We start from the raw sequence: 8,451 nt of genomic DNA on the forward strand, positions 1-8,451 counted from the left end.
TATATATATATAATTTATTTTAAATCAAAAACATACTTGATTTGAGTGTATGTATTTCTAATCCACGTCTAAAATAAATTAAATGCTTTGTAGAAAAGACATTATCTACCTAATATGTTACTATTTACTTTTACTTGCTTCTATTTACTTAAATGATTTGAGCATTCATTATAATTTAAAATCTCTAATTTTTTCTAAAATTATTTTACACAAATGAAAGCTAATTTTAATATAAATGGTATAAAATATATTTTTTGCAACATATACAAATGTATCTATTGTAATAAGTAAATAATTAATATTTGCACAATTAAACCTTCTCTAATTCCTTTTCTATTTTTTTTTTAATATTTTCAAATAAATAGTAGAAAAAATTAAGATTATATTATATTTAATTTATACAAGAGTTTATTTCTTTAAACCATGAGGAGACCAAAACAACAAGATTATTTAGAAGCTTATTATTGATAAATATCACTCTATTTTTATAATAAAGAGTAATTAGGTCAATTAAAATTGTATTTTTTAAATATTTTTTAAATATAAAAATTGATCATAAATAAAATTTAAAGAGTAAAGTTTATTATTATGTAAACTTTATTATAAATATTTTAGAAAATATTTATTAAAAAAAATGAACAAAGATTATAAAATGATATATATTTAGAATTATATACTTTTTAGGTCTTAACTTTTTTAATAATAAAATAAAATTTATTTTGATAACAATGTTTCACAATACAAATATTACATTTCTTCTATTTTGATTTGATAGAGTTGGCTTTTTAGCACTTTTCTTGTTTAATTTATTTTTTATTTTTTATATACGTATATAATTATGTACCACTGGTCATCTTAAGGAAAATTTGTTTTATATATATATATATATATATATATATATGATTTAAAAAAGAAAAATTATTCTTAAAATTTTAAATAATACTTGAATTTTTTTTATAGATACTTATTATTTTTAAAATATTATATTTTAGTATGTTAAATTTAAGTATTAATAAATAATTAATATATATTTATAAAAATTTATATCAAAATATGATAGTTACATATATTATCAAGGACTTGAATCTCAAAGAAGGAAAATCCTTAATATACTCTTGTATCACTGAAAGGAACTAAAAAATTACTCAAAAATGATATAATATTGAACTAAAATGGCTATTGCCAAAAAACAAGAAGATTAGAAAGTCTTGAAACAAGAGTAAGGACTAAAAAGGCATTGACAAGAGTGAAGAAGGCTTCATTCTTGCTTCCATATATACTCTTAACTAGGAGTTATGTGGCGATGTCCTATAGGACCTCCAAAACATGTTGACTTTGCAAGACACGTATCTTAACTTGCAAGGCAAGTTTTCTATATGTGTGCCACATAAATTAACTTGTTCCGCAATCTATCAACATGTGATTAACTTGTTGACCAAGTTTCTAACCTATCAATCAACTACAAATACATATAAAGTCAAAGTAGCCTCTATGAAGCTTCTCTAAAACATATTATGAAATTTACTTACTTTTATTTATTTTTTCCTACTCCTATTTAATCATATAGGTATTTATTAGAATATCTATGTATATCCGTGACATATATATATATATATATATATATATATATAAAGAAAAAATATTTTTTAAAATATAAAAAATAAAATACAATAAAAACCAACACTAGTGTATAGGAATGATGTTGGAAAAATCATTGATAGTTCTAAAATGTATTTTTTATAATTATTTTTCAAGACCTCAAGACTTATAATTCAAATGTTTAAGGAACAAAATATCTCTTTTATACCTTGAAGACAAAAAATCTTGCAAATAAAGTTTTTAATAATAAAATATATTTATAAAAACATAGAGATCTAATATATGTCTATTTTTTATTTTTTTATTTCTTTGTATTTATCAAAGAATATATGATGTGCTTAACAAACTTTTCATTCATCCTTATTTACTCTTTTTTTAAAATACTATAAATACAAGTTTGTTATTGATAAATATTTTTAAATTATTTTTTCTAATTTATATGATTAAATTATAAATTTAATCACCAATATTTTTACTTATATATATATATATATATATATATATATTTCATATCTCAATAAAAATTAATCCCTGAATTGAATTTTAATTCAAATCAACAGTTTGTAACAACAATTTTTCTTAGAAATACTTTCATATCATTGATATATATATATATATATATATTCCTTTTTAAATACCTTAATTTAAAGAGCATACAATATAGTCCATTTTTTTTTTTGTTTTCTATATACCATTCACACATGTTCTTTCTTTCTTGAAATCCAAATGTACACAACAAGTACCAAAATAATTATCCAAAACCAATAAAAAAATACACATCAATGTTGAAACATGTCAAGAGAACAACAAAATTATCAACAAAGGGCTCCTATAGATTCTAAGAAAGTTTTTAACACCTCAATCTTAATGCATCAAACACCCAAAAACTCTAATTTCCAAATTATTAGAAAGACCAACATTCCATTATTGCATTTCACAGAGTGAGATGCCAAAGTCCCCCCCCTCCCCCCCATGCCCCATTTCAGCCTTGTGTCAGGGAGTGCGGATGAGGATGAACAATGTAAAAGTCCAACGCCCGATGAGAATGTGGATGAACAGTAACGAGGATGAGAACAGCCTGAAACGGATGACGGACTCTCGGCTTGATGCGCTCGCCTTGATTGACTATACACAGTCATGGAAGAAGCATGAACTCTTGCGGCGTTCTCACCTCACCGACCTTGTGGTCCTTATCTAGTGTCATTTGCCACGTGTGCAGAGATAGAGAGATCGATACAAATTCCTGGGCAGGTGGGAACCACGACCGCAGGAAGATCGCAAAATGTTCCCATGAGGATTCTCATTCGTTCCCATCCTGTTCGGTACACGTACATTGGGCGTTCAACCGTGGTTGCGGTCTCCGGTCCCCGTCCCCTTCTCTCGTCGTTGCGTCACTTCCTGCTCGATTGCACTGCCCACAAGCGGCGACTAATATCGAAGGCAGATGTCACGCAACATAATTAGTTAAGGGAAACTGAAATATAATTAATAAAAAAAAAACATTCCAATTGCGGTGGGATTTGGCCCAATCGCCCAAGTTCTCTTGCCATAGGGCTGACGTCGAAAAATTCGGGATCCCGAATTTTGGTCATAACTACGGCGGTTTTTTGTTGTTTTTGGTGTAGAGTGCCCTACGTTTGTGGGCATTGGAAGATAGATGTCTAATATTGGGTTACTTTGCCTTCTGTGCAAATATAGGAGGATGGAATTGTTTTGACATTCTATTAACTGACGAAGTGTATGGCACTGATCTCGAGCTCACAACATTGCAACGACTTTATTTCATCCCACATGGCAGATATTTGTTTTTCCAGTTCAACATTCCCTCGATTCAGTGGGATGTTTTCCACATGTTCAAAATGCTTGAGGGTCAATGCTTTGATTCATGTCAAATGTTCCAACAAACTAATTAAAGTCTTGAACCAATATATATATATATATATATATATATATTCTGATAGAGTTTTATAATCTTTTGATATACTTATATAAAAAGTATCTTTTATAACTTTTTGATAACTAAGTTGCTATTTTGCTAATCTTACCTTCTCTATTATATATTTTTGAGAAATATTATTTGATTTTTTAAGCAAATTAATGCACTAATTTATGATTCTTTAAAAATATTTACATTAATTATCATACTATAAGCTAATTACATAACAATACTTATTTTAAGTATCATATATATATATATATATATATATATATATATTTAAATAAATAACATGTGAGTGCTGATTATTTTGTACTACTTTGATTTATTAATTTTTTGAGGATTTAAAAAAAAGGGCCTTTTTATAATTTTTCTGTTTTTTAATATCACTTAAATAAATTAAAAAAATATTACATGTTATATTGGCTTCAATTTATTTATAAAATGTGATGTATATTGATAAATATTAGTATAAATATGATATTATAATATTAATAATATGTATTAAATATGATAATATATTTAAATTTATAATAAATTTTCATTGAATGTGGTATACTTATATTAATGTTGTATATTAATACATATTATTATATTTATTAACCTTCACTTTTTAATATTTTAAATCTATGTGTATATAAAATTTTTACTTTAATTTTTAAATATTTATGATTTTATTCATATATCTAATAAATTTAATTATATTTCATTAATAGATTTTAATTTTATCTAAATCATTATATATATAATAATAATAATAATAATAATAATAATAATAATAGTAATTATATATTAAATAAGATTTTAATTTTTTCTTACATATTTTTTTTTGAATATATTGATACACAATTATACATCACAATTGATCTTAATGATGAATAATTTATTGTGACATATATGTAAATATCATATTTATATTAATTTACAAGATATTTTTATATATATTAATAATGTCATGAATCCAAGCCTTCTTTTATTTCAACTTTTTCATTATTATCTATTTCAATTAGATGTTGTAATATTTACTTTCTTCTTAATGTATTGATTGTGGTATACGATTTAATAAGAGATATGTGGAATATATATATTTTTTATTATTTGTGGTAGTTGTAATTAATGTAAAATTTTATTATTTTAATTTTGAATAATAAATATATTAAACCTCTATTTATACACCACTCAAATTAAAATAAAGCTCTAAGAATTGAAAGAATTAAAATAAAAGAAGTTCACTTCAAATCATAAGTAAAGAACTTTGAAAAGATAGAAGAATAAGAGTAGGAGGTCAAAGCTAAGATATTGTAAAGGATATAAATCTTGCAAAAAGAAATCCTTAGTACAGTCTTGTATCATTGAAAAGAACCAAAAATTCACTCAAAGATGATATAATATTGTCATAGATATATATAGGTATTATAGTAAATACCAATATGATTAGGTAGAAATAAGTAAAAATAGATAAAAGTAACTTAATTTCATAATACCTTCTATAGAAGCTTCTTAGAAGCTTTATAGATAATGCTTTGATTTTACATATATTTATAGTTGATTGATAGGTTAGAATCTTCATCAACAAGTTAACCACGTATTGGTAGCTTGCGAAACAAGCTAACTATAAGGTATATATATATATATATGAAAAACTTGTCTTGCAAGTTAAGATACATGTCTTGCAAAGTCAACATGTTTTGAAGGTCCTATAGGACATCAACACATAACTCCTAGTTAAGAATACATATGGAGGCAAGAGTGAAGCCTTCTTCACTGTTGTCAACACCTTTCTAGTCCTTAGTTTTATTTTAAGATTTTCTAGTCTTCTTGTCTTTGGCAATAGCCATTCTAGTTCAATAATATATCATCTTTAAATGACATTCTAGTTCTTTTCAATGTCACAAAAGTGTATTGAGGATTTCTTTCTTTGAGATTCATGTCCTTGATAGTTTGATAAGAGTACTAACTTGCTATTTTTGTCTTATTTTACTCCACTTCTATTATTGTATTTTGAAGGTTGCGGACTATCCACCTTTAAACAAAAAATCTTATTTTCTAATACTCATTTTTTTCTTAAAGAAAACCAATTATCCCTCTTTGTGGAAATTTTCATTTTATATTAGATGTTGTAGATTATCCTCCTCTAATTTAACTTTTTGAATTTGTTTTAGCTGCTGATAGAAGGAAAGATTATAGATGCTACTTTCCACAAAAGTGAGAATAGATTTGCAAGTATTGCAGATCTTTATGAGCTTATCAATACTCTAAAGGTAGAAATTTCACTTATTTCCAATATGAATCATCAAAGTACTATGCCTATGCCTATAGAAGAAGTTCAAAGTCTACAATAAGAAGTTGTGCACTTAAAAGAAGCAAGTAGATCGACCTCACAATCAAATCTAGGGAGTTTTGCTTCTATAAGTATGACAAGGACAAGGATTAATATGCATGAAAAGTTTGATGGAACAAGATCAAAATTTTGAGGATTCTTAGAATAAATCAAGTTTTATTTAAGATTGCATCATTTCTAATATCATGATGGATTTACTTAAGTCTGATTTATATGAGCCCTTCTATCGAGAAGTGCGTTCGTTTGGTTTGCATCTTTAATGAAAAAAGATTTGTAATTCTTTTATGATTTGAATTCATTCCTAAAAGTATTTAGGGCCACATTTGGATAAAATAATTGAGAAAGACTAGCAAAGACTAAGCTCTTACTTGTACGGCAAGGATCATGATCAACTATCATATATGTTAGTGAATTTCAAAACCTCACTTGAAATATGGATTGGAATAACAAAGCCCTTATCAATCAATTTTGATATGAATTGAAGGATAATGTCAAAGATTTGTTACTAATAATGCCAAAGATAGAATCTTTAGAATAATTTATTGCTTAAGCCATTGCATGCGACAATCAATTATTTGAAAGATTTTAAGAACAAAGATTTGACTTGAGAGGAACAAATCAAATAATGACAATAGCTTTCAAGTTTTTAGAAACTTATTTTTTGAGGCCAAAACTAATGCAAATTTCTCATAAGGCAAAAAAAAACTAGATGGCGTCAAGAGGGCTTATGATTATATTATGGAGAAGCTAAAAACACTACTCAATATTATCCAAAAAAACAAAACAATTACAAAATGAGAAGCATGGTTGCCAAAGAAGATAATGTGTTGAAAAATAAGTTTCTTTAGCTACAATAGGAACTATGCGGCTGAAATCTTGTATAATTCCTAATAAAGGTCTTATTCTTTTCTTAGATCCTTCACCTTATTTTATAATAGAAGATTATTTAGGACTAAAAAATAATAAAGTCTGAGCTTTGTTAGATTTAGGAGCCTTAGCCTATTTTATAGACGAAGATTTTTTCAATAAATAAGAGATATTATTAGTCAAAAAAGCTAAATTTATACATATAGAAGTCATAGATGGTTATTTTCTATCTTTTAGAGATGTTACATATGAGACTATTTCTTTACATGTAACAATTAAAGATCATAACAGCATAGTAATATTTAACATAATAAGATTTTCATCAAGTCCACTTATTTTAGGATTATCTTAATTGAAAAAGTATAATCCTTAAATAGATTTTATTTCTTATAATCTTAATTTTTTTGATAGTTTAATCTAAAATCCCATTAGTCAAGTAGAAATACATAATTCTAGTACATTTAAATCCTTACTAGTAGATATAAGAGCTTTTATGCATGCTGTAAAAGAAAGATTATCTTTTGCTTTATATGCCATGCCCATTTTTGGTGGTGAGAAGATATCAAGTGGTATTTCTAGCTAGTATCAAGATTTTTAAGATGTTTTTGAAAAAAAGAATACATATATTCTTCTAAAGTATTGACCTTATGATTGTTCCATTGATCTTCATGAGAGAGCTCAACCACCATTTAGACCAATCTATAACTTATCACAAAATGAGTTGATTGCACTTAAGAAGTACTTTAATGAAAACTTGACTAAGAATTTGACATGTCATTTTAAATCTTCAAGTAGGACTCTTATCTAATTTGAGAAGAAAAAAGATGGATCTCTATGGATATGTATGAACTATCGATAAGATGACCATCAAGAATAAATATCCTCTACCTTTGATTTCAAGACTTTTTGATTAATTTAATCAAGCAAAGATCTATACAAATATAGATTTATAAGGAGCATATAATTTGATATGCATTAAAAAAAGAAACAAATAGAAAACTATGTTTTGAACTAGGTATAGGCATTTTGAATATAATGTCATATCTTTTGGATTCATAAATGTATCCACTACTTTAACATCTAATGTATGATATTTTTTGTGAGTTTTTTTTGATAGTTTTATCATCTATTATTTAAATAACATCTTAATCTACTCTTAAAGTACAAAAGAACATAAAGTTTATGTTTGTCATGTGTTACAAAAACTTAGAGATGCAAGATTATATACCAAGTTAAAAAATTATGTATTCTACACAACTTAAGTTGACTTTCTAAGATATATTATTTCCAATGAAGGGCTAATGATGAATTTAAAGAAAATTCAAACTATCATGGATTGGAGGGTTTCAAAAATAGTAAGAGATATATAATTCTTTTTGAAATTTGTCAATTACTATGAGATCTTCATGAAGAATTTTCTTCAAGTTGTAGCTCTACTTATATGTTTGACTTATAAAGACAAATTTAAGTGGAGTAAAGAAGAAAAAGTATCGTTTGATGCTTTAAAAAAGAGTTTACTTTTACACTAATTTTTTTTATCATATCAAATTTTTGAAGGAATTTTTTGTAGAAACAAAAGCATCACATTTTGCCTTAGGTACAATATTATAAGAAATGGGAGCAGATAACAAACTCTATCTAATAGGTTTCTATTCTAATTTTTTTTTAGCAACCAAGATTAATTATGAAATCCATGGAAAAGAAATCA

This window comes from Physcomitrium patens, chromosome 3 (assembly GCF_059467195.1).
Source record: "Physcomitrium patens ecotype Gransden chromosome 3, ASM5946719v1, whole genome shotgun sequence".
In the NCBI taxonomy this organism is placed as follows: domain Eukaryota; kingdom Viridiplantae; phylum Streptophyta; class Bryopsida; order Funariales; family Funariaceae; genus Physcomitrium; species Physcomitrium patens.